This window comes from Tamandua tetradactyla, chromosome X (genome assembly GCF_023851605.1).
Source record: "Tamandua tetradactyla isolate mTamTet1 chromosome X, mTamTet1.pri, whole genome shotgun sequence".
In the NCBI taxonomy this organism is placed as follows: domain Eukaryota; kingdom Metazoa; phylum Chordata; class Mammalia; order Pilosa; family Myrmecophagidae; genus Tamandua; species Tamandua tetradactyla.
Window position 1 is genome coordinate 6,410,828 of NC_135353.1, and position 25,687 is coordinate 6,436,514.

A 25,687-nucleotide genomic window follows, 5' to 3' on the forward strand; every position below is an offset into this window, starting at 1 on the left:
TCTGCTGGTACTTCACTCCAAGATTTCAATTGCTTTCAGCTCCTGGTTCCAGTGGCTTTGTCTCTGAGTTTCTGTGTATCCTCCCTTAGCATCTGTGGGGCTTTTCTCTGTAATCGCTCTTGGTTGTCTTTTTTTCTCTCTCTCTCTCTCTCTCGGTTGTCTTTTATCCTCTCACAAAGGACTCCAGTACTGGATTAAGACCCACCTTGAATGGGCTGGGTCACATCTCAATTGAAATAACCTAACCAAAAGGTTCCACCACAGTAGTTCATCACCCACAGAAATGGATTAAAAGTACCTGGCCTTTTTCTGGGGTATATAACAGGTTCAAGTCACCACAGGGTCTTGATAAATTCCATAGATTGAATAAATGACTCCTAAATGATACAATTTCACTCTTGTCGTTGAAAAGTAAAAAAAAAAAAATTAAGTATTTACTTTAGTAGAATAAAAATGGGATCATCTTTCAAATGGGACTGTTAACATCTTTTAAATGGGTCCCATTAAAATGGGATAGCAGAAGATAAAATCAAGGAAAATATAGTATACATGACGACTGACAGAGAACCAAATAGCAGGATTTGATCAATATGGCGGACTGAACACAAACTTCTATCCCATCCATCTAAACATCTCTTGAACTGAAAAAGTATGTAGGTTATTTTTTTTGAGATCTAGAAAGGACTTTGGTCTAGTTTGCTAGCTGCTGGAATGCAATATGCCAGAAACATAATGGCTTTTAAAAAGGGGAATTTAATAAGTTGTTAGTTTACAGTTCTAAGGCCGAGAAAATGCCCCAATTAAAACAAGTCTATAGGAATGTCCAATCTAAGGCATCCAGGGAAAGATACCTTGGTTCAAGAAGGCTGATGAAATTCAGGGTTTCTTTCTCAAGTGGAAGGGCACACGGTGAACACAGAGTTTCTCTCTCATCTGGAAAGGTGCATGGTGAACACAGTCAGGATTACTCTCTCATCTGGAAGGGCACATGGCGAGCATGGCATCATCTGCTAGCTTCTTCTCCTGGTTTCCTGTTTCATGAAGCACCCCAGGAGGCATTTTCCTTCTTCATCTCCAGAGGTCACTGGCTGGTGGACTCTGCTTCTCGTGGCTATGTCGTTCTGCTCTGCTTTCTCTGAATCTCCTCATTCTCCAAAATGTTTCCTCTTTTATAGGACTCCAGAAATTTATCAAAACCCTTACCCAAATGGGTGGAGACATGTCGTCACCTAATACAGTTTAACAACCACTCTCGATTACATCACATCTCCAGGGAGATGATCTAATTAGAGTTTCAGACATACAATGCTGAATAGGGATTAGAAGAAACGGCTGACTTTACAAAATGGGATTAGGATTAAAACATGGCTTTTCTAGGGGACGTACATCCTTTCACACCAGCACAGACTTTAATACCCTATCCTTCAAACGATCAAGAGTCAAGAGAAATGGTAGGTCTTGTATTTAAAACTAATGAAATTCACATGGTAATAATCAGTGACTGTAGAACAACTGCACATATCTGCATTTCTAACTTTTTCCTCTATGATTCTACATCAAGATAAAAAATATATTCTTTTGTACAAATCCAAGAAGGCTGAGACGTGGCAGCACAGCTGCCAAAGATGGTACAATGACTTATCACTGAGGCTGGTGACCGGACGCTGGGGAGGAGGGGTAGAGTCCTTGAGAAAAGAACTCTAACTCAATGAGCTATGGCGGCTCTAGTTGGTGGTTGATCTCTGGTACCAAAACCATGCTCTCAAGTCATTGCTGCAAATCTTAAAACCCAGGTTGGTGGGTGTGTGCACTATACAGCTGATGATGTCGTTGAGTCCCAAGGAGAGCAGATTTCTCAGCTCTGCCGTCCTCGAGTTCCAGCAGCAGAGATTGGTCGTCCTTTTGTCAGACAGCAACATTTAGTCCTTGTATGGTTAAAGACTGCTTGTGGCCAGTACACTTGTCGTCCATTCAAAACCAGCACCTGTGTATCTGACCAGTGTTCTTCCTGTTGGTATCTCCCAAAGTTTAGCTCCAGAGTCTTTTCCACTTGAGAGAATGTATTAGAATTTTTTTTTAATGGCAGAACAAACTTTAGTACCATCATGTGCTTTCTGAAAAGTTGTGATGCATCAATTTGAAACACCATCCCATAATCTGATGCAGCTGTCCTTGCTACCAGTTACATACATGTTGGCACTAGGATCGTAATTAACAGAACATATAGCATTGGTGTGTTGATCTTGAGGATTACAAGAGACAAAACATTGAAATGTGTTGATATAAAGCCAAAGAGTAGGATGCTGAGTCCCAACAAGTATAAAATCTCCAGAAGGGTGAAAAGAGATGGAGCATAACATTTCAGCTTCTTGAATGTATTTGAAGGCTCTTTTTGCAGATGGTTTAGAATGATCAAATAATTTGAGAGTATAATCCCTTGAGCCAGAGGCTAGGATCTGCTCGGTTGGGTGGAAAGTGAGACCTGTGGCTTCATCCACGTGGCCATAAAGAGTTCAAATAACTGGGTAGTTTTCCATATTCTGTTGTGCAGTGTCATTCATCACGACCTCTATCGCAATAGCACTTTTGGCCAACATTCCTTCTGTGTCAAGTATCTCTATGGAAACATCAACAGATCCAGTCGCTATGAACTGCCCTTCTTTACTATAGGTAGCTACATGGCACGGTCCTTTATGGAATGTGACGTAGCATGATTTGTACTCTGAAGCTTCCAGAGACATCATTTGGACATCTGCATCAAATTCCAGGTCAATTCCTGTGCCAGGGGCAACTGTTTCTGGACGTCCAATTGCAGACTGAACTACAGTATAATCATTTTCCATTCCTAGTTTGATGAGACGCAGGAGTTGTTCTGAGGGTGCACACACGGACTGAGGCTTGAGTTCATTGAGGAGGCCATTAGTAAAGCTCATATAGCTGTCCTAGAGCAGCTGGCTAATGGTCAGCTTGTAGAACTGCTGGCGGCCCTTCCAGCCCACTTAGGTTCTGTAGATCCTGGAGAAGAGGAAGGTGATTCCTCCTGTCAGCTGCTGATCTGGCTCTCGCGGTCTCCCACTCTGTGCTTGAGAGATGGAGGTGCGAATCCTGCCCAACCGATTGCTTCCAAATCCTGCCTGATGTGTTTTAGAAGAGCAATCCAAAATGATAATGGAAAATGAGAAGGGCACAACAGATAGTCCCAATATTTGGAACCAACATCCTAGAGGATACCACAAAAGCAGAAACACAAATTTGTTTGAAATGCTCTTGAACATTTCCTAAGGTTGCTTATGCATTGGACCTCTGAAAACAATCACAGTAAATTCCAGAATATAGAAATCACACAGGTCACGGTCTCTGGCAACAGTTCAATAAAATAAAAAATTTATAAATAAATTTTATAAAAGAATGGGCAAAAAACAAAACAAGCCACTCTATGTGGGAGCTTTAAAACAGCTTTCAAAAGAGCTCTTGGGTTAAAGGAAACAAAAACTAAAAGTGTAACCCCCCAGAAATGAACAGTGAGAGCCCTAGATATTAAAATATATGAGATATGTGGCCAAAGCTGTCTTCTAGAAAAATTAGTAGTCTTAACATTTATTAGAAAATAGTCAAAAAATGAATTTATTATGATACAAGATGGTATATATCTGTGCCTCCACACACATAGTTTTTCTTCTTTACCCTTAGAAGCCCATTAAAATAAAAACATAGAGGAGCAGAAATTAATAAACCCATCAGATTGAAGGGAATATAATAAGGATGGGGACAGATTTCAACAATTTTTGGAGGGCTAATGGGAATTTGTTGATGAATAAACAGACAAGAAAAATATAGCCTAGAATATTAACAAGGGAGCTACAGAGAAGTTGGGAGCCAGTTCACCAGTAAAACAGCAGAGAGTTGGCTCAGAATCAGCAGGTCTGATGGTGGAAGGCAATAGCATGAAGTGGGACTGAGCACATGAGGATTAATTGAAGGGCTGTACAGGATGGCAGTATCAGTTGGAACCTCCTTTACCCCACCAGACAGCTGTGGCGGTAGTTGGCAGAGGCCTGTGGGGAAAATGCATCAGAGCTCTCTAAAGAAAGAAGCCAAGGCTTCGGGCGTGGATGTTAGCAACTCCTGAACAATTTTCTCCTCATCCCAGCATTTGGAGGTTATGAACCCTGTTCTCAGTTCCCTACTCTACACAGAGGAGGATCATGGCAGCAAAACATATCTATTTACCCAACATCAGATTAAAGCCACATTAACTACCCAGTCTTCTTCATTAAATATAAACTGACCACTAAGGCTCAGTATAAACTGGAAAACTTTGAACATAAAAAAATGAGGCAATCCTGTATTCTGGAGCAGCTAGAAGGAAAAATCTGAGAGGATCGTATGGTAGCCCATGACAAACTCTGGGACTTGCCCTGTAACTACTTGTTGAAGAGTGCTTTGAAAACTATTGCTTTTTTTCTTTCATTGTTTTGTATATATGTTATATTATACAATTAAAAACTTTTTTTAAAATGAGGTGAGATAAACATTTAGAAAAAAATGAGCTTTGAGGAATCCCCAAAATGCAAGGAATATATAAAAAACTTTTAATCTGATTAGTATATTCAGAGAGCCAAGAGAAAATGTATTCACAAAACAAGAACAGAATGTTATATAAAAGGAACAATCAGAGAATATTAAATAATTCTTGGAAATTAAAATGTGAATTTAATTTCACATTTATAAATGAATGAAGTTCAAATTTCAATAGAAAGATAAAATAGAAGAAATCTCCCAGAAAATAGAACAAAGCAATAGAGACAAAACATATGAGAAAAAGTATATAAGGCCTTAGAAGAATGATCTAGAAGTCCAGTAAGCAACCAATGAGTTCTTGAAAGATAAAATCACATAAAAGGAACAAGAATCAGAATGGCACCAACCCCTTCAACAACATTGAATGATTACAGACAATAAGGCACTGTTCACAAAATTCCAAGGGGGAAATGGTTTTCAACTTAGAATTCTAAGCCCAGCCAAAACAGCCATCAAATGTGGCAAATGAATAAAATTATGTTTAGATGCTCAAAAGCTAAGAAGGTTTACCTCTCAAATATCCTTTCTAAGGAAGCTACTTCAGGATGTTCTCCAGCAAAACAAGGGTGTAAGCCAAGAAAGAAGATGTGGTATCCCCCAAACAGTGGATCTAACACAGGAGAGCAGTGACTAGAAATACCAGGCATGCTAACTGGGCAGAAGTCCCGATTGACTATCAGTTTCAGATTGAAGTAGGAGAATGGCAGACAGTGAGAAAGAGGACTCCAAGAATTTTTTTTTAAATGCAGTTAGTGAACCCAACATATTAGATGGTATGGTTGAGAGTTGGGAGAAAGGTGAATCTAATAATGATAAATAATATAATATATATTAATACAATAGAAAATATTTAAAACAAGAAAAAGGGTATTGGAAACAGCTGGGGAAAAAGAATTGTAAAAGAAGGTTATTTTCAAAATAAACAAAGGGAAATACATCATAATTTTACCAATTGATGGTGTGTGAGAAAAGAGAATCACTGGTCCTTGATGTTAGGAAAGTTCTCTTTTCAAGTGTCCCAGGGGTCATCTCATTTGAGTTATAGGGGAGGAAATGTAATCCTAGCACCCCTCTTCTTGATCTGGCATTGAAAAATATTTACATAGGCATTATAATGTGAATTTTTTTGGTTTTGCTTTTAACTTTTAGGGTCAACCTATCCTTGAAACATGGAAGATACACTAACCCGAAAAGTTGATAGAACAGGAAGTTTAAGAGTATTATTAAACTTACAAAGAACTAAATACAAAAGTAGGAATAGCAAATATGGTGTGTCCAGGTCTCCAAGAGCACCCCCAGGTTCAACAATCCTCTGAAAGGACTCCCAGAACTCAGAAAGGCGGTTATACTCTCATGGTTACTGTATATTACAACGAAAGAATACAGATTAAAATCTGCAACTTTAAAAGGGGCATAGTGCAGGGTCCAAGAGAGACCAGGCACCAGCTTCCAGTTGTCCCCTCCTGTGGGGTTGTGCGGCAGCGCCTACGCCTCCTGGCTGCTGTGCATGACAACCCGCATGGGGACAGGTCACCTGGGGCCTCTCACCCAAGCGTCGGGAGCCAGGGTTTGCTGGGGGCGGGCATGTAGGCGGGGAGGCTCCGGCCTGGTTGACCAGAGTGACCCAGCCTCTGGCCCCTGCAGGGGCTCAGCTGAGCCGGCCTGGCCCAGGGCCCCCACCGGGCATCACGTCCTTGGCCTGGGCTCTCAGGCCGGCCCCAGACCCCAGGTGTACAGTGAGAGTCTTATCAGGTAAGACCGTCCCAGGGCTCAGAGGTCGCCTCCCAGAGCTAGGTGTTTTGGAACCTTCAGGGATCCCTCAGACGTGCTCCATTAACCCTTTACTGCACATATGGGGAAGTGGGGTGTGCCAGTGAACTGAAGTGAAGTGTGATAGAGATGAGAAGATAATCACCAAGGAGGTGGGAAAGGTGGAAGGAGAAAAAAAATCATATTGGGGCTTGAAGGGACCCAGTAAATGACATCCTTTTCTTCCCCCTACCTGAGTATCACAGAACTTGACAACAGTATTCTAAAGTTCATCAGAATAAATGCGCAAGATCAGCCAAGAGAATGTTGACAAAGGAAGACTTACCCTACCAGATTTCCAAACACACTATGAAATGATATTGGGGAAAGCATATTTGCTGGAAACATGCAAAGAAATGGGCACCGAAAGAACAGTCTCTTTCTCGTGGCAAAACCAAAGGTAATGATGCAAGGTGGCTAAAATCAGAATCCATGAGTCTATGTATCAAACTTGGTGCAGTACAGAAAATATACAAAAATGGATAATATATTAAGCTAAAAAGGAAATCGGAATCCATTACTCAATTGTCACTTTAGAAAAGCCTTCCCCACCCACTCCATCCAAAATCACAGCCACCACCATTTACTCTAGCTCTCTTCCAAGGCCTTTCCACCACCCAACATTATAGATGATATAGTGGGGTGGGGGTGAGGGGTGAGCTTTTCTCTCCCCTACTAGAACATAAGTTCCAGGAGGGCAGGACTATATCTGGTCTGTGCTCTCTCCACTGCTTGAAAAGTACCTGACCCATTGCCAGCAGTCCAATGTCAGTTGAGCGAATGAAGAAATTCCCCCCAACACACTTGCGATGCTATGTCCATTATCGTCAGCGTCAGTAGGGACCTAGTATCTTCCTAGGTTTTCTTCCCGGTTCTTTCTCCAGAGTCTAGGTTATGGGCAGGGCAGGGGTTGTGGGTTTAGATAGGGTGACAGGGAAGACTCGCTTGGTAGAAATGCATGAGAAAGGTATCGAAAACTTCCAGCTGAGGAAGGGAAAGGCAACGCCTGCACTCTTGGGTCAAGGCTCCCAGAAGAGAAGTGAAGCAGATTTTACGGGTTGGGGTCTGGCCTCAGCTTCCCTGGGAGTTCTCTTTAGGGCAAGCCAGTGAAAAGAGCACAATGACTCCTGGGAAAGGGTTTTCCAGTCGGGCTGGGCTGGGGATCAGGGATGGCACACAACTGTCTCTCGCTTTTTTTGAAATTTTAATTGAGATATCTTCAGGTACATACAGTCTACCCAAAGTATACAATCAATGGCTCACAATATCACACTGTTGTGTATTCATCACCATGATCATTTTTTAAAATACATTTTGTTTTATTTTATTTTATTTAGAACAGAAAAACATACAAACACAAACATTCTCACCATAAGATCATTTCATTCTTGGTATATAATCAATAATTCACACTATCATCACATAGTTGTATTTTCATCACCATGATCATTTCTTAGAACATTTGCATCAATTCGGAAAAAGCAATAAAAAGAAAAAAAATCAAACATACCATACCCCTTACCCCTGTTCTGGGCAGAATGCCACAGCCCCCAGTGGGACCTGGTGTCACACAGTCCACTGACCCTTTCTTTGGCCCTCTCCAGAGAATAAAGTTCTAGATCTCTGCCAGGACAGGGGTAGGGAGCACAGTTGCCCAGTGGCATGCAGGTGGGGAGGGCAGCTTGGGTGACCAGTTCATCCATCCTGGTTTGCTGGGACCAAGACGTTTCTCGGGATGTAGACATTTCAGTGCTAAAACCAGCTAGGAGGTTTGGCCGTCCTAGCACCCGATGCTCTAAGTGCTTTTTAAACAGCTTTTACTCAAATTGCGTTTAATGCCCCTTTCAACCCCAGCTCCAGTTTGGGACTTTTTGAGAGTTCTGTCATCTTGTGCTCTGACTTTCTACCTCAACTAAGTCAGTTCCCACTCACCCAGCTGTTTCCCAGCTTCATTGCTATTGTCCTGTCCCATTCCCTCTTCATTCCTGTAGATTATCCTGCCCCCCCCCAAAATAGTCCCTTTATTATAACTTACTGGGAGGCAGAACTAGATGCAAATGTTCAATCTGGAATCTCAACCTAGGATTTATCTCTGTGCATTTTAATTTTTGTAACATCTTCTTCAATGGGTGGCTGGATAAACAGACTGTGGTATGTCTACACTCTGGAATAAAAAGAAATGAACAATTGATAGTTGCAGCAAACTGAATACATCTCCAAATAATTATGCTGCGTGAAAGAAGCGAACCAAAAAGAGTATATGGCGTACAATCTGGTTGATATAAAACTACAGAAAATGCAAACTAATCCACACTGATGGAGAGCAGATTAGGGCTGCCCATGGACTGGGGTGCTGGCTGGAGGGTTTATGGTAGGGCATGAGGAATCTTTGGGGGGTGATGGAAGCGTTCACTTTTTTAATGGTGAAATCCAGGTTTCATGGATCATACACTTTAGACACATACATGTTGTGGTATGTAAATCATACCTCAATAAAGTTGTTTTATATAAAGCGCATCACATTTATTGTATAGTTTAAAGAATAATTGTAAAGCCAACACCCATGCCACCACATCCCTCCTCAGTCACAATGTTTTCCCTCCCCCTGCCTATGAAAAGCATAATCTTGTTTTTCTTTATAGAGGTTTGCCACCTAAAGAAGCTGTCCTACAAATGGACATTTGCACACCAATGTTTATAGCAACATTATTTACAATTGCAAAGAGGTGGAAATAGCCAAAATGTCCATCAACAGACGAGTTGCTAGACAAGCTGTGGTACATACATGCGGTGGAATATTATGCAGCTGTAAGACAGAATGAAGTTATGAAGTATGTAACAACATGGATGGACCTTAAGGACATTATGCTGAGTGAGATTAGCCAGAAACAGAAGGACAAATACTGTATGGTCTCACTGATATGAACTGACATTACTTGGAGAATTTCAGTTGGGAACAGGCACCATCAGGAGATAGAAACAGGGTACATATTGGGTAATTAGAACTGAAGGGATACAGATTGTGCAACGGGACTGATTGTAAAAATTCAGAAATGGATAGCACAATACTACCTAACTGTAATACAATAATGTTAGTACACTGAAAGAAGCTGAATGTGAGAATGATAGAGGGAGGAGGCCTGGGGGCACAAATGAAATCAATAGGAAAGATAGACTATAAAGATTGAGATGGCTTAATCTAGCAATTCCTAGAGTTTATAATGACAGTGACTAAATGTACAAATTTAAAAATTTTTTTGCATGAGGAAGAACAAAGGAGTGTCAATACTTCAGGGTGTTGAAAATAGATGGTAAATAATATTTTAAAACTATAACTTATGTGTGAGACTAAAGCAAAAAATGTTTATCTGGTACAAAATTTATATTTTCACTAGTGTATTTCCTAATATAACTTATGTGGATAGCTGAATTGAACACCGTAAGTATATGGGACCTGGAGTAGAGCATGAAATTTTGTAGGTCTGTCCAGAGTGATGCCCCACTAAATCCCTCTGGGATTTGAACAGTGAATAAAAAAGTATTTGCAAAGCCCCCTTGGGGGAATGGTGAGAAAAGGGGAAAATTCAACTTCCCCAAGTTGAATTCTTGATATTCTCACAAGCAGTGTGGACAACCAAAGCGGCTGAGCCCCCAGTCTTGGGGTTTGTTCATATGAAACTTAACCCTGCAAAGGATAGGCTAAGCCTACTTAAAATTAGGCCTAAGAGTCACCCCCAGAGAACCTGTTTTGTTGCTCAGATGTGGCCTCTCTCTCTCTCAGCCAACACGACAAGCAAACTCAGGGCCCTCCCCCTCTCTAGGTGGGACATGATTTCCAGGGGTGTGGACCTTCCTGTGTGATTGTGAAAACCTTGTGTCTGATGCTTCTTTTATCTACCTTATGGACAGATGAGTAAAACATATGAATTAAAAATAAATAAATAATAGGGGGAACAAATGCTAAAATAAATTTAGTACATTAAAATGCTAGTGATCAATGAAAGGGAGGGGTAAGGGGTATGGTATATATGATTTTTTTCAGTTTTCTTTTTATACTTTTTTCTGAATTGATGCAAATGTTCTAAGAAATGATTGTGATGATGAATATACAACTATGTGATGAAAAAAAAAAAAAAAGAAGTTGTCCTAAGCTGTTTTTGAGCTTCATGTGAATGGAATAATCTAATACACATTCTTTTCGTGCCTCTCTTTTTCCACTCACCATTATGTGTATGAGATTTACCCATGTCATCTCATGCAGCCATAATTGATTTGTTCTCATTCCTATATAGCATTTGAACATGTGAAATGTATAGTGCAATTATCAATCCATTTTCCTATTGATGGGCATGTGGGTTGTTTCTACTTTGGGGTTAATACAATGAACCACAGAGTCTGCTATGAACATGCTGGAATATTTCTTGGAGCATCTGTGCATATTCTCCTGTCTGGTCATATTAAGTATAATGTTTAATTCGAGTAGGTAATGCCAAAGAGTTTTTCAAAGAGGTTGCACCAGTTTACACCACCAGCAGCAATGTATGAGCTTTCCTATTACCTCAGCCTTGTCAGCTCTTGGCATTGACAGTTAGAATTTTCAATTTTTGCCAATCAGTTGGGCATGTAGTGAGATCTTATTGTGGTTTTAGTTTGCTTTTCCCTGCTTACCCTTGAGGTTGAGTACGTTTTTTTGTGTTTATAAAACGTTCTTCTTTGTTGAAGTGCCTCTTACCCTTTTTCTCTTGAGTTGTTGGTTCTTTTCTTGTTCAATTCGAATTGTTTCTCTCTTCTCGATAGGAGTCCTTGATGGGGCATATGTGTGACAATTATCTATCCCAGTTTGTAGCTTGTTGTTTCACCCTCTTTATGTTTTCGATGAATCAAAGTTCTTCATTTTAATATCTGTGTATTGTGAACTTATTATGAACCTCTGCTTTGTGCACATTGGTGTGGGCATTCGCAGAATCCCCCTGATCTTGGAAAATGCCATTGCCCCCAGTGAGACTGGTGTCACACAGTCTTTTGTGCTTAGTGCTTTTTGTGTCTTGTATAGAAATCCTCAGCTACACCTAGGAATGGAGATATCCGCACATATTAGTTTCAAGCAGCTTCAGAGACTTGCCCTTCATATTTAGGTTTCTAATCCACATGAAATTAATTTTTTATATGGCATGAGGTGGAGGTAGTTTCCTTGTTTTTGTACAGTTTAATTTTTTATCTCCACATGAAAGCATTGTCCCAGCACAATTTATTAAAAGGCTTGTCCTTCCCCTACTGCTCTGTTGTATGTCAAGTGTCCACACAAGCCAGCAAAGGTCTATTTCTGTGCTCTCTATTCAGTCCTTTAGGTCTGTATGTGTACCCTGCCCCCAAACGACACCCTATTAATTGCCACAGCTTTAAGTTATGGCTCCATATCTGGGAAAGCAAGTCCTGCCCCTTCTCCTTTCTCTACAAGAGTGCTTCTTAGGCAGGGGACATGGGAAGGGGTATGGGTTCTTTGCAGAAGAAAAGGAAATGTCTTCAGGTAGAGTATGGTGGTGAAAGCATGACTATATACGTAGGTCGGATTGTATGATAGGTGAATGAAACTGTTTAAGAATGAGCAGAGAGAAACAAGTGCTAGAGAAAATGCAGAGAAAGAGATGTACTTGTTCACTATCAGTAGGGAAGCTGAGAGGTGCAGCCCCTTGGAGGGCAGTGTGGTGGCTCCACAGGAGGCTAGGGGTGGGGTTGCCATAAGATCTGGAAGCCCAGCTGTTCAATATATGCCTGGAGGAACTGAGTGTAGGGACATGAATGGACATTTGCACACTGGTGTTTTTGGCGACAGTGTTCATGATTTCGCAATGGTTGGAGGTGGCCTTAGGGTACAGCGATTGAGGAATGGAAGGGGAAACTGGTGTATACATACAATGGACTACTGAGCAGCTCCGAAGAGAGAATGACCGTTGTGAGGCATGCAACAAGATGCATGAACCTTAAGAGTTGTATATTGAATGAAATGTCAGGAACAAAAAGACAAATAGTATCATGCCTCAATCATATGGACTAACTACAATGTAAAGACTTGGTGAACTGAAGTCGAGAGGATGGGTCATCAGGTTGGGGCTTATTGTAAAGGGTCCTAGATTGTAAGCTCTTACAGCAGTCACATCTGTTCAGGAAGTGTAACTGTTAATTCTAAATTCTGAGATTCTGAGCTGTTTGTGTGTAACCTGGTTATTCCCAGAAACTTTGGGTATTTATGTGACATCTGAGACTCAGAGTTAGAGCTCTGAAACTATGAAAGTCAGCACTACCCCACACAGGAACTGTTTAAAAAGTTGAAAAAAGGATGTGACTTTGAGTAGAGATATGAATGAAGCTGATCTGGTCAGGACTAAGGTAAATCAGAATACAGGGTAAAGGATGATATCGTCCATATTTTCAAACTCCAATTTCTGTGTGAGACTAAAGGGAGGGATGTTTATTTGGTGCAAAGCTCATATTTTGGATAGTGCATTTCCTAATTTAACTTGTATGGTCAGTTTAGTTGAATACCATAAGTGTATGGAATCTAAATGGGCATGAGGTTTTGTTGGTTTGTCCAGGTTAGTTGGATGCCCCAACATATCTCAGAGAGATTTGAACAGTGAATAAAGAAATATTTACAAAGTCCCCTTGGGAGACTTGGGAGAAAGGAGGAAATAGTCAACTTCCTCATTTGGAGAATTTCTGATAATCTCACCAGCAGTGGGGACAACCAAATCAATAAACTAAGCCCTCAATCTTGGGATTCACCCCTTGAAACTTATAACTGCAGAGGATAGACCAAGCCTACTTAAAATTAGGCCTAAGAGTCACCCCCAGAGAACCTCTTTTGTTACTCAGATGTGGCCTCTTTCTCTCTCTAAGCCAACTCAGCAGGTGAACCCGCTGCCCTCCCTCCTATGTGGGACGTGACTCCCAGGGGTATAAATCTCCTAGCAACGTGGGACAGAGCTACTGGAACACAGCTCAACAGTTTCAGGTACTTCTCCCCAGTCCCTCCAATGCACCATAAACTAAAAAGGGATTTCTATATTCTTGAAGACAGTTGCATAAAGATATAACTTTTACAATGTAACTGTGATTGTGAAAACACTGTGTCTGATGCCCCTCTTATCCAGGGCATGGAAAGATGAATAAAAAAATATGGATAAATAAATAGATAAATAATAGGAGGGACAAAGATTAAAATACATTGGGTAGATGGAAATACTAGTGGTCAATGAGACGGAGGGGTAAGGAGTATGGGATCTATGAGGTTTTTCGTTTTTCTCTTTACTTCTTTTTCTGGAATGATGCAAAGTTCTAAAAAATGATCATGGTGATGAATGCACAAATATGTGATGGTATTGTGAACCATTGATTGTATACCATGTATAGAATTTATGTGTGTGAAGATACCTCAATAAAAATATAAAAAAATATTTTTTTTAAAAAAAGAGTGCCTCTTGTATTCTGGGGCTTATGCATATCCATGGAAATTTTGGAATCATCTTGGTATATAATGATTTTGATATATTGCAATGACTTTGTAGGAATTGGCATCTTTACAATGTTGAGTTTTCCAGGCCATGAACATGTATGTCCCTCATTTATTTAGTTCTTCCTTAATGTCTCCCAGTTAAATTTTATCATTTCCTCCAAAAAGGGCTTGCAAATATTTTGTAAATTTATTCCTAGATACTCTGTGGCTTTGTTAAATTGGATTGCAAATGGTATATTAATTTTTAAAATTTCATTTTTGAAGCATTTATTGCCAATAGATGGAATTACAAATGATTTGTATATATTGATTTTGTATCCAGCAATCTTACTAAACTCTATTAATAACTGCAGCAATTTATCTTTTGTTACTTTGGCATTTTATATCTACACAGCAAATCATCTGTGAATAATGACAGTTTTTCTTTTCTTTGTCTTTAGCTTTTGTTTATTTTTCTTGCCCTACTGCACTAGCCAGAACTGACCAACCAACATTGAATAAAAGTGATGATAATAGTGGCATCCTTTTCTTGTTCTGATCTCAAAGGGAAGTTTTTCAACTTTTTGCCAATATATATGATGCTTGCTGTAACTATTTTTTATAGATCCTCTGCTAAGGAAGTTCATTTTTATGCCTGGTTTCATATGAGTTTTCTTTTTAATCATGAATAGATATTGAATTTTAGAAAATGCTTTTTTGGCACAAATTGTGACAGTCATGCAATTTTTCTTCTGTAATCAATTAACGTGGAAAATTACAATAAATGATTTTCTATCATTAAACCAACTTTGCAGTCCCGAGAGAAAACAACTTGGTCATCATGCATCTCCCTTATATATCACTAATATTTCTGCATCTGTGCAAATGAGTAGGCTTGGCCCGTAATTTTCTCTCTCATAATGGATGTCTTGACAGGTTTTAGGTTCAAGGATGACGTTTGCCTTATAATAAGAGCTCAGAAGTGTATCGTCTTTTTTATTTTATTTAATTTATTTATTTAGTCTGTTCTACATATATAATCAGTAATTCACAATATCCTCACATAGTTGCATATTCGTCCTCATGATCATTTCTTAGAACATCTGCATCAATTCAGAAAAAGAAATAAAAAGAAAACTGAAAAAAAATTCATACATACCATACCCCTTTACCCCTCCCTTTCATTGATCACTAGCATTTCAATCTACTAAATTTATTTTAACATTTGTTCCCCCTATTATTTATTTATTTATTTTTTATTTTTTATTTATGATACATAACCACATACAAACACAAACATTCTTATCATATGAGCATTCCCTTCTTGTTATATAATCAGTAGCTCACATTATCATCACATAGTTGTATATTCATCATCATGATCATTTCTTAGAACATCTGCATCAATTCAGAAAAAGAAATAAAAGATAACAGAAAAAAATTCATACATACCATATCCCTTACCCCTCCCCTTCACCCATCACCAGCATTTCAATCGACTAAATTTATTTTAACATTTGTTCCCCCTATTATTTATATATTTTTAATCCATATGTTTTACTTGTCCATTGATAAGGTAGACAAAAGGAGCATCAGACACAAGGCTCTCACAACGACACAGTCACTCTGCAATAGCCATATCATCACACAATTATCTTCAAGAAACATGGCCACTGGAGCACAGCTCCACATTTTCAGGCAGTTCCCTCCAGCCTCTCCATTACACCTTAACCAAACATGTGATATCTATTTAATGCGTAAGAATAACCTCCAGGATAACCTCTTGACTCTGTTTGGACTCTCCCAGCCATTGACACTTTATTTTGTCTCATTTCACTCTTCTCCCTTTTGGTAAAGAAGGTTTTCTCAATCCCTTGATGCTGAGTCCCAGCTCATTCTAGGATTTCTGTCCCACGTTGCCAGGAAGGTCCACACCCCTGGGAGTCATGTCTCACATAGACAGGGGGAGGGCAGTGAGTGTGCTTGTCGTGTTGGATAAGAGAGAGAGTCCCACAAAAGAAGTTCTCTTTTCTGAGCAACAAAAGAGGTTCTCTGGGGGTGACTCTTAGGCCTAATTTTAAGTAGGCTTGGCCTATCCTTTGCGGGGTTAAGTTTCATATGAACAACCCCCAAGACTGGGGACTCAGCCTATTGCTTTGGTTGTCCCCACTGCTTGTGAGAATATCAGGAATTCTCCACTTGGGGAAGTTGACTTTTCCCCCTTTCTCAGCATTCCCCCAAGGGGACTTTGCAAATACTTTTTTTTTTACCATTGTTCAAATCCTTCTGGGATTTATCAAGGCATCACTGTGGACAAACCTACAAAATCACATGCCCTACGCAAGGTTCCATATACTTATGGTGTTCAATTAAGCTGTCCACATAAGTTATATATTAGGAAATGCAGTAGTTAAAATACAAATTTTGTACCAAACAAATATTTTTTGCTTTAGTCTCACACATAAGTTAAAGTTTTAAAATATTAATTACCATTTATTTTCAACACCCTGCAGTATTGACATTTCTTTGTTCTTCTTCATGCAAAACATTTTTAAATTTGTACATTTAGTCCCTATCATTATACACTCTAGGCATTCCTAGATTATACCATCTCAGTCTTTGTCATCTATCTTTCCTTCTGATTTCATTTGTCTCTGCTTTTTCTTGAGTCAATACTGGTAATTAATTCTTCCAAGATTTTCTTCATTTCAACTGCATTTTCCAATGTAGCAGTATAAAGTGATCAACAATAGCCCATATTTTTCATCTTTACTGCGTTAGTGGCTATGTGCTGTTTCCCCATTCCTAATCAAGTTTATCTGTGCCTCTTGTCTTATTTCTTTTGATGAGTCCTACTTAAAGGCCTGGGAAGCTTCGCCCTCTGATGGCCAGTGCTGCCTTGCCCCCTGCTTCGAAAGAAGCAAAATTTCTCTCTTCTTATCCATCGCATCATCATCCTCGGGACAACAGTATAGATGGATGTGCGAAGTGGGAATACCACAAACATCCCATCCACAAGTGGGTCGGCTTTATTCCAAACTTAACCAAAAGCTCATTCCTCCAAACTTTAGCAGAATTGTGTTATGAGAACAAACTGGGCTTGATTGCACAGCTTTCTGACTGAAGCACAGCCATGTTGCTCATTATTTCTAATTAAGATTCCTATATCTGGCAAATGTTCTAAAAATGATCATGGCAGAGAATACACAGCCATGTCATGAGCCATTGATTGTACAATATGGTTGGACTCTGTGTGGATATTTCTGAACAAAAATATGAAAAAAAAGATTCCTATATCTGGAGATGTATCTGAGTCAATGAGACCCGGGTTTACATCAAGCAATTCATAAAGACATGACCTATATTTAACCCTTAGGGGATGTGCTGGTTTGAAAGTGTTGTATATCCCAGAAAAGCCATGCCCTTTAATCTTGATTCAATATTGTATGGTTGAAACCTTTGATTAGATTGTTTCCCACTCAATTGCATTTGTGATCATTTTATTAGATTACTCCACGGAGATGTGGCATGCCCAATTGTGGGTGTGGCCTTTTTATTAGATGGAAATATGACTTCACGCATTCAAGGTAGATCTTGATGAGTTTACTTGAGTCCTTAAAAGAGCTCATGGAAAGGAAAAGAGTTCAGAACTAACACAGATGCTCAGGGAACAGTTGCTTGAGAGCCAGCTCAGATGCAGACATTTGGAGAAGCTTGTAGTGCCAACAGAGAGATGCAGGTGCAGACACAGACGTTTGGATATGAAGCAAGAAAATGACCCTGGGGAAGTTATTTGAAACCAGAAGCCAAAGGACCAGCAGACACCAACCACATGCCTTCCCAGTTGAAGAACTGTTCCAGAGGCCTTCAGCCTTTCTTGAGTCAAGGTATCATTCTCTGGATGCCTTAGTTTGGACATTTTTAAGGCCTTAGAACTGTAAACGTGTAACTTAATGAATTCCCTTCATAAAAGTCCAGGAGGGCTGCCACTGACTGCTGAGCTTGGCCTTGCCATTGAGCTGGGTTCTGAGTTAGTGTCTATTGCAGTCTGGTGGCCACTCAAGGCTTCTGGTCCATTTTCAGTGGAAGAGACTGAAAGTCCTGTTTTGGTGACTCATGATGGTGTTACTAGTATATGATACTGGAGAGACCCAGTGAAGACATATACTTTCCAATATAAGAACTAGAAGCCTGGGTGAGGTGTCCTGTCTCCCAGATGGGAAGTCTTGGAAAGTCTGATTGATAGCCCCAGGTTGTCTTCTCTGTACTTCCGGTCTGAGGTTTGGGGAAGTCCCCTTGAGCCAGAGGGTCTGCTTACCAGGGCCAAGGCTTCCTGCCTGCAGCACCACAGGCTCTCCCTGGGAAAACAGCCATTCCCTGTGGGAGCAGGGGTCTGTTTACAGGTCTCTCTCAGCTCTAGCTGTAGAACTGGTTCTGCCTGTTTTCTGTGGTCTCTGTTTTCCATGAGCCTTGCTCAATGACATCTGTTGGCCATGCACCTAAGGGGACAGGGCAGGTTCCATGGTTATGCCTCTAGGAAAGCTATATGCAAGTGGCTGTACAAATGGACCAGGTTCTCAAGAGAGCCACCTGCAGGAGAATGGACACCTGATGAAGGGCTTGGGTCCGGGGGAGTATGTCGAAGGCATCTGTGACACCATGAGCATGTTTTTGGAGGATCTAAGTCTTGAAATGGAAGCAGACAAGCATGCTGGAAGGGAACTAGGGGGCTCAGTGGGAACTTTCATGAGCCTGGGGTCTACCTGAGGCTGCTTCTGGCGTTGCTTCTTTCTTTATTCCCCTTTGAAGAACCAGGGAAATCTCATGCAAATACATAAAGGAACCATGGCAGGAGGGCAGGAGAAGCTGTGGCTGTCAGTGGTGGGATTGAGTCCTTAGCACTGAGTCCGAGGTTGTCCGAGCTCCACTAGGACAAATCCTCAGCCAGGAATTCCAGAGCTTGTCCACTGCGTCCCCAAGGAAGGTCCTGAGACTCTTTCCTTGACAAAGACCCCTAGTTAGGGCGCAGTGGCGGGAAGGGACATAAGTCCTCATAGGACACCTCTTTGACAGTCCTCAGCTTGCTGGAGAGTTTGAGAAGATTCTTCCGCTCCATGAGAGTGAGGTTTTCTCAGTAGATACCTATGTGTAGGACTCTAGCAAACAGAGGAGGTTCATTTGAATGATTCCTTTGTCCACTTCCGGAGGAAATTAATAGGCAGGTGAACGCTCTCACAGCCAATGGACCTCTTGTTTTGATTGGCTTCAAAGACTCCCAACAGGTGAACTCACTGCTCTCCCGGCTACATGGGACATGACTCCCAGGGGTGTAAATCTCCCTGGCAACATGGGCCTGGACTCCCAGAATGAACTGGGACCCAGCATCATGAGATTGAGAAAATCTTCTTGACCAAAAGAGGGAAAAGAAATGAAACAAAATAAAGTTTCAGTGAGAGACCAGGTTCGATTTCCAGAGCATGCACCCAAAAATAACTAACTAAATAAAGTTCCAGTGGCTAAGAGATTTCAAATAGAGTTGAGAGGTTACCCTCAAGGTTATTCTTATCCATTACATAGATATCTCTTTTTGGTTTAGGGTATATTACAGTGGCTGGAGGGAAGCATCTCCAACTGTTGAGCTGTTTTCCAGTAGCTTTGATTCTTGAGGATGATTGTATAAAGATATAGCTTTCACAGTGTGACCGTGTGATTGTGGAAACCTTGTGTCTGATGCTCCTTTATTTTAAAATGGTTCTTTTTTTTTTCCTGCATGGGCAGGCCCTTGGAATTGAACCCAGGACTCTGGGACGGCAGGCGAGAACTCTGCCCCTGAGCCACCATCACACCGCCCCAGAACTTATCTTTAACATCAAGAAGACAGAGGCACATGAGACGTGGTTCCATCCCCTTCTTGGCGTGTGTGTGCGCGTGTGCGTGTGCGTGTGCATGTGTGTGCGCGTGTGAGTGTGTGTGCGTGTGTGTGTGTGTGTGTGTGTGTGTGTGTTGGAGTGGAGGGGCGTTGCTTCCAGGAAACCCGGGCAGCCAGGACCTGGCCAAGCTGGGCCAGCAACTGCAGCCACAGCCATCCAGCAGGCAACCGGAGGAGGTCCAAGGGACAGGGTCCTGGGCAGGCAGGTCACACCAAGGGCCACCCAAAGGCTAGCTCTGGGGCAGGGGGCTCTGTCTGATCCACACTCCACAGGGGACATTCCTGATAAGGATTTGTGAAGTGGAAGACACTATGCTAGACCACACACAATCAAGCATTTCCCTCAACCATGCTGGAAGAATGACTGCCAAAGCTTTCTATCTGCTATAGAAGTATTTTATTTAAAATAACAAATACTTTATTTGCATTTTTCTAATAGCATGAGGGAGAAAAATATACCATAGTAAGATTTATAATTTTTCTTCATCTCTCCTCAAACATTTCCTTTTTCCATTGTAATGACTTCCACATTTCTTTCTTTCTTCTTTTGGACATTTTTAAAATTGTGAAACATAACATATATATATATAAACAATACATTTCAAAGTACTTTGTAACACGTAGTTATAGGACAGATTTCAGAGTTTGGTATGAGTTACAGTTCCACAATTTCAGGTTTTTACTTCTAGCTGCTCTAAGATACTGGAGACTAAAAGAAACATTAATATTATGATTTAGCACTCATACTCTTTTGTTAAACCCTACCTTCTCTATGTAATTCCACCTTCTCCTTTGATCTTTCTCCTAATCTCTAGGAGTATTTGGGCTATGGCCATTCTAACTTTTTCATGTTGGAAGGAGCTGTTGTTAATATGGGGTAGGGGGATGGATCTAGTTGATGATTTGAAGAGGCTGGGCCTTCTGGGTTTCAGAACTTTTCTGGCCTAGGAACCCATCTGGAGGTTGTAAGTTTCTAGAAAGTAATGTTAGTGCATGAAACTTTGGTAAATCTCAAAATTTGCTCTATAGAACTTTATATGACAAAATCATGGTCATATGAAGATGTGATCAGAGAATGTAGCCAAAAATGTAGGGGGAAACAAAAGATTACAGATGTGTGTCAAGAGAATTATAATAATAATATAATATTTTGCTGGCTTTTGTTGTTTTTGTGGTACTTGTCAGCTTTTTAAAATTTACTATTTGTGGTGATTTCTTATTCTAAAGAAATACATACCTTTGCAACTAATTTTGTATTATTTTTCTTAAAGAGGGGCCTCAAATTGTGTAAGTTTCAGTCCCTGTGAAATATGGCCCCACTTCCCTATATATATATAGTAACCTCTTTAAATTGTCTAAGTAAAGTAAAGAAATTCATCTCATGGGGATAAAGTCTTATCATGGCTTTCTCTGTGCCCACAAAAAAAGGCCGTTTCTAAATGTTCAAAAACAGAAAGAGAAAAATTAATCGAATCATAGGCTCTTTGGTTATTATACTTTAATAAGTAAGAATAAAATATGTATACATAGCTACATAAACCCGACTAGGCTATTGGTAAAAGTCTAAATCCTTTTGCTTCCAAAATCCTCTCTCTCTAAAAAGTTTTTGGATAAAGAACAAGGAAATGCGCATTGTCATCGGGGCCAAATGAACAGGTATAAAGAATCTTCAGGAAGCCCTTCTATGTTAACCCTCTGTCTGGTATTTGAAGGGCTTTAATGACAATTAGAGAGACAAATGGGGAAGGGACCTGGTCCCCAGTGGGACTCTCAGAGTTGAACATCTCGTAGATGTTCGAGCACGGGGCTGGACAGCTTTTGATAGCTAAGGCTCATGTTGGTCATTGCATTCATCTGCAAATGACACAAGGCCCAGTTTTGGGGGTGATTAAATGGTTTGGACCACACTTACCTAGGCGAAGCTGGGGTTGAGCTCCACTTGGTGAAATCAAGCCAAGAAGATAATCTAAAACTCAGATTTGCTCAACACTGTTATGCAAGATAAACCCTTGAACAGCTTAAACTTTGTTGTTAGTTTCCCTTCAAAAGATAGCTTCTTAGCCCCCTCCCCAATTTTATCACACGTGTTGGTCGGGTCAGTTATCACTTCTTTCCCACCTGCCCCAAGGTTTTACGTATCCGTATTGCTTAAGTCTTTGACGGGTAAGGAAGCATTCGTGTATTACTTGAGTTTTTTAAAGAAAGGTGCACTGATGCCGGCTGTTATTTTTATTCATTAATTATTGAAAATAAGAATAAGCGCGGTATGAAGTACAGTGGAGGGCTGAGACGTGGGTTGGGATTCCAGCCCCACCACCTGTTAGCTGCGTGAACATGGCCCAGTGCCTCAAATAGGTCCGTGCAGTATTGGTCACTGTGAAGACCAATAGAAGAGTCAAGTTTTAAAGTGCCCTGTTTCTCTATCACTTCTTCATCCATCAACCGTGATAGTAATATCCTTTCACGACAAGCCACTACAATTTCCAAGATCCCCTAATCCATTGACAAACACAACTCGGGTGAATAATAAATCGGAGGTGCTTAGTGCGTCATCATTACTTGGACAATCTCCAAAGGAATTAAAATTCAAAGGGACAGAATGTGCAGAGTCCCTTTCTGCTTACGTCTTCCCGTTTACACGCAAACACAATCGTCCCTCGTGACACAAATTGAGAAAGTGGCTGTTTCAGGCTCTGCCCAATTGTTTCTCTTACAGTCTAAGACCCAACGTCTTCAAGCTTTCAATGCTCTCGCCCTCTGAACTCGGTTTCGCCCTGCCTATGTCAGCGTGTATTTAAATAAACACACCAAAAGCTGTATGAAGTTCATGAATTTTTTAAAGCTTATGTATAATAGAGTAGAGAGGGGCGGTCACTCAGGAGTAAAAAGTTCTCGAAGTAATCAATACGTTTTCAACACGACATGGGCTTCCCAGATGGCATGGGTTTCCCCTCGCCCCGGCAGGCATGCAGGCTTCCCAAAGCTCTGACAGATGTGCTTTTCTGTCCCCCCCCCCCCCGTCCTCCAGCCGTGGGTATTGCACAACTGTGGACAATCATAAGAAAATAAGTGAGGAAAGAAAACAAGGAACAAAGTCTCCCCTCCTACGCAGCAGCTAAAATTCCTATTCGTTATCAGGTTACTCTCTCCTGTGGGTTGTTATAAAATATTGTGACTCTGGTTACACGGTCAAGGCCACGGGCAGGTTCTCCTTCTCCAGCACCTGTGCCCTTATCGACAGCCACTGGCCAGCCTCCTCCTGCGACGCTTTGCTTTTCCGTTGACTTTCTCCAAGACTAAGTCTCGGATAAATGACACCGCCCACCAGCGTCCTTTCCACGTGACCTCTTTGGTGGCCGGCCACTCGGGCACACCGGGGTTTGCGTGATGGCTCAGAGATGTAAGGGTGATCAGAACGCTCCCAAGTTATTAAACAGCCACTGGATGGCATTGTAAGAGCTACTCTGCAAATGTATTAAAATTTCATTAGTTTCAATGTGCTTTGTGGTGGCGGCAGCACAGCACTTGGAAGTGCTTAAATGGGGGAAATGTTAGGTTGCATAGTTGTTACCACAATGACAACTTTTTAAAAAGCACGTGTTTGGGGAAAAAAAGGAATGAAGTACTGCTGCAACGTGTGTGAAAACTTGGAAACATTTTCTAAGTGGAAAGAGCCAAATATAAAAGGTCACATCTTGTATGAACCCAGTCATTTGAAATGTAATATGGAGAAAAGATAAATCCATTGAGATGGAAAGCACATTAGAGGTGGCCAGGGGCTGGGGGGGTGGGGGTAGAGAAGAGGAGAGGGTGATTATTTTTATGGATTTCTTCCTGGGGTGATGAAAATGTTTTGGAACTAGATACAGGTTATGTAACAAAGGGCAACCGTATTCAGTGCCACTTTTTAAGTGATTGTATGTTACGTGAATTTCACCGCAATGGAAAAAAATTCACTTAAAATATGTTTTGGAGGGTGTTGCATGGGTAGATCAGTGGTAGAATTCTCACTTGCCATGTGTGAGACCTGAGTTTGATTCCCGGACCATGTACCACACACACAAAAAATTGTGTATATATGTTTTGGTCATTGTCTAACTTCGTAGATGAATTTTAAGATGCTTATTTTGTATGCAAGAGCTAATACAAACGCTCTTCTCCCCTCACCACATGTTAAAGGTTTCATTTCACTCATCATTGTTTTTATTTTATTGTTGTTATTTTTAAGCTTTTTATTGAGAAATATCCACACACATACATTCCATACGTGGTGTACAATCAATGGCTCACAGTATCATCACATAGTTGTGCATTTTTCCCCATGATCATTTTTAGAATATTTGCATCACTCCAGAAAAAGAAATAAAAATTAAAAAACGAACCCATATATCCCATACCCTTATCCCTCCCTCTCATTGACCACCAGCATTTCCATCTACCCAATTTTTACCCATCTCCCCTTATTATTTATTTATTTATTTTTCCTTTTTTTTTTTTTTTAACTTATCTGTCCCTATCCTGGATAAAAGGAGCATCAGACACAAGGTTTTCACAATCACACAGTCACATTGTAAAAGTTATGTCGTTATTTCACTCATTATTTATTTATTTATTTTTTATATTTTAATTGATAAAACAACATACAAATATAAACATTCTTGGCATACAAATATTCCATGCATGGTGCACAATTAATGGCTCACAATATCATCATATAGTTGTATATTCATCACCATGATAATTTTTTAGAACATTTGCATCACTCCAGAAAAAGAAAAAAGAAAAAACTCATACATACCACACTCCTTGCCCCTCCCTCTCATTGACTACTAGTATTTCCATCTACCCAATATATATTTTTAACTTTTTAAAGCATTTTTATTGCGAAATATAACATATATGCAAAAAGGCAATAAATCTCAAAGTACATTGTAACAAGTAGTTATAGAACAGATTTCAGAGTTTGGTATGGGTTACAGTTGCACAATTTCAGGTTTTTCCTTCTAGCTGCCCCAAGACATGGGAGGCTAAAAGAAATATGATTCAGCAGTCATATTCATTTGTTAAATCCTATCTTTTCTGTGATAACTCCTCCTTCTCCTTTGATCCTTCTCCCTATCTTTTGGGGTATTTGGGCTATTCCCATTCTAACTTTTTCATGTTGGAAAGGGGTGTCAATAATATGGGATAGGGGAATATTTCACTCATTATTGACAAGACAATTGGTAAGATGTCACGACCAAGTCAAAGGAGAAAGCCAAAGGACAGACACGTGGATGGATCAGGGATATTGAAATGAATGCGTGGAGGCAAAACTGGCTTCTTCCAGGGCAGGCAGGGAAGTGAGAAGAACCTCTCCCAGATAATTTGCATGTCAACAGGCAAGAATTATTTCACTTTGCCAGCACTTATGGACATTTACAAGGGTTGTAAAATTTCTCAAAGGCAATGAAAGGCTTGAATTGAAGCCTGAAGAGCAGGGGGACAGCCAGCTTTGAGTGTAAAGGGTCAGAGAGTGGAGTTTTTTGGCCTTCATCAAGACCAACTCAGCTCTGTCCTTGCCCGTGCAAGCCCCCATAGACAATACGTTGACAAGCGAACTTGGTTGTGTTCCAATAAAACTTTATTTGAGGACACTGAAATTGGAATTTCATATAATTTTCACCTGTCACAAAATATTATATATATGTGAAAATCACCCATAGCCTGTGGGGCCTGCAAAAACAGGGGGTGGCTGGCTGTGTCCGGCAGGCAGTGGCTTGTAAACCCTAGCTGTATAGAAGCACAGATTTTTCCCTCCAGACTTCCCTTGGGGTACACTGATGACGATCCCTCCCCCCAAAGATACCCACATCCCAATTCCGGGAAATTCTGAA

At 40.6% G+C, this 25,687-nt stretch overlaps 1 pseudogene; it reads right to left on the reverse strand.

The window, feature by feature from the left end:
* Positions 1-1,724: 1,724 nt before the first annotated feature.
* LOC143671664 (cleavage stimulation factor subunit 1 pseudogene) overlaps positions 1,725-25,687 on the reverse strand; it is a 36,204-nt pseudogene continuing 12,241 nt past the window's right edge.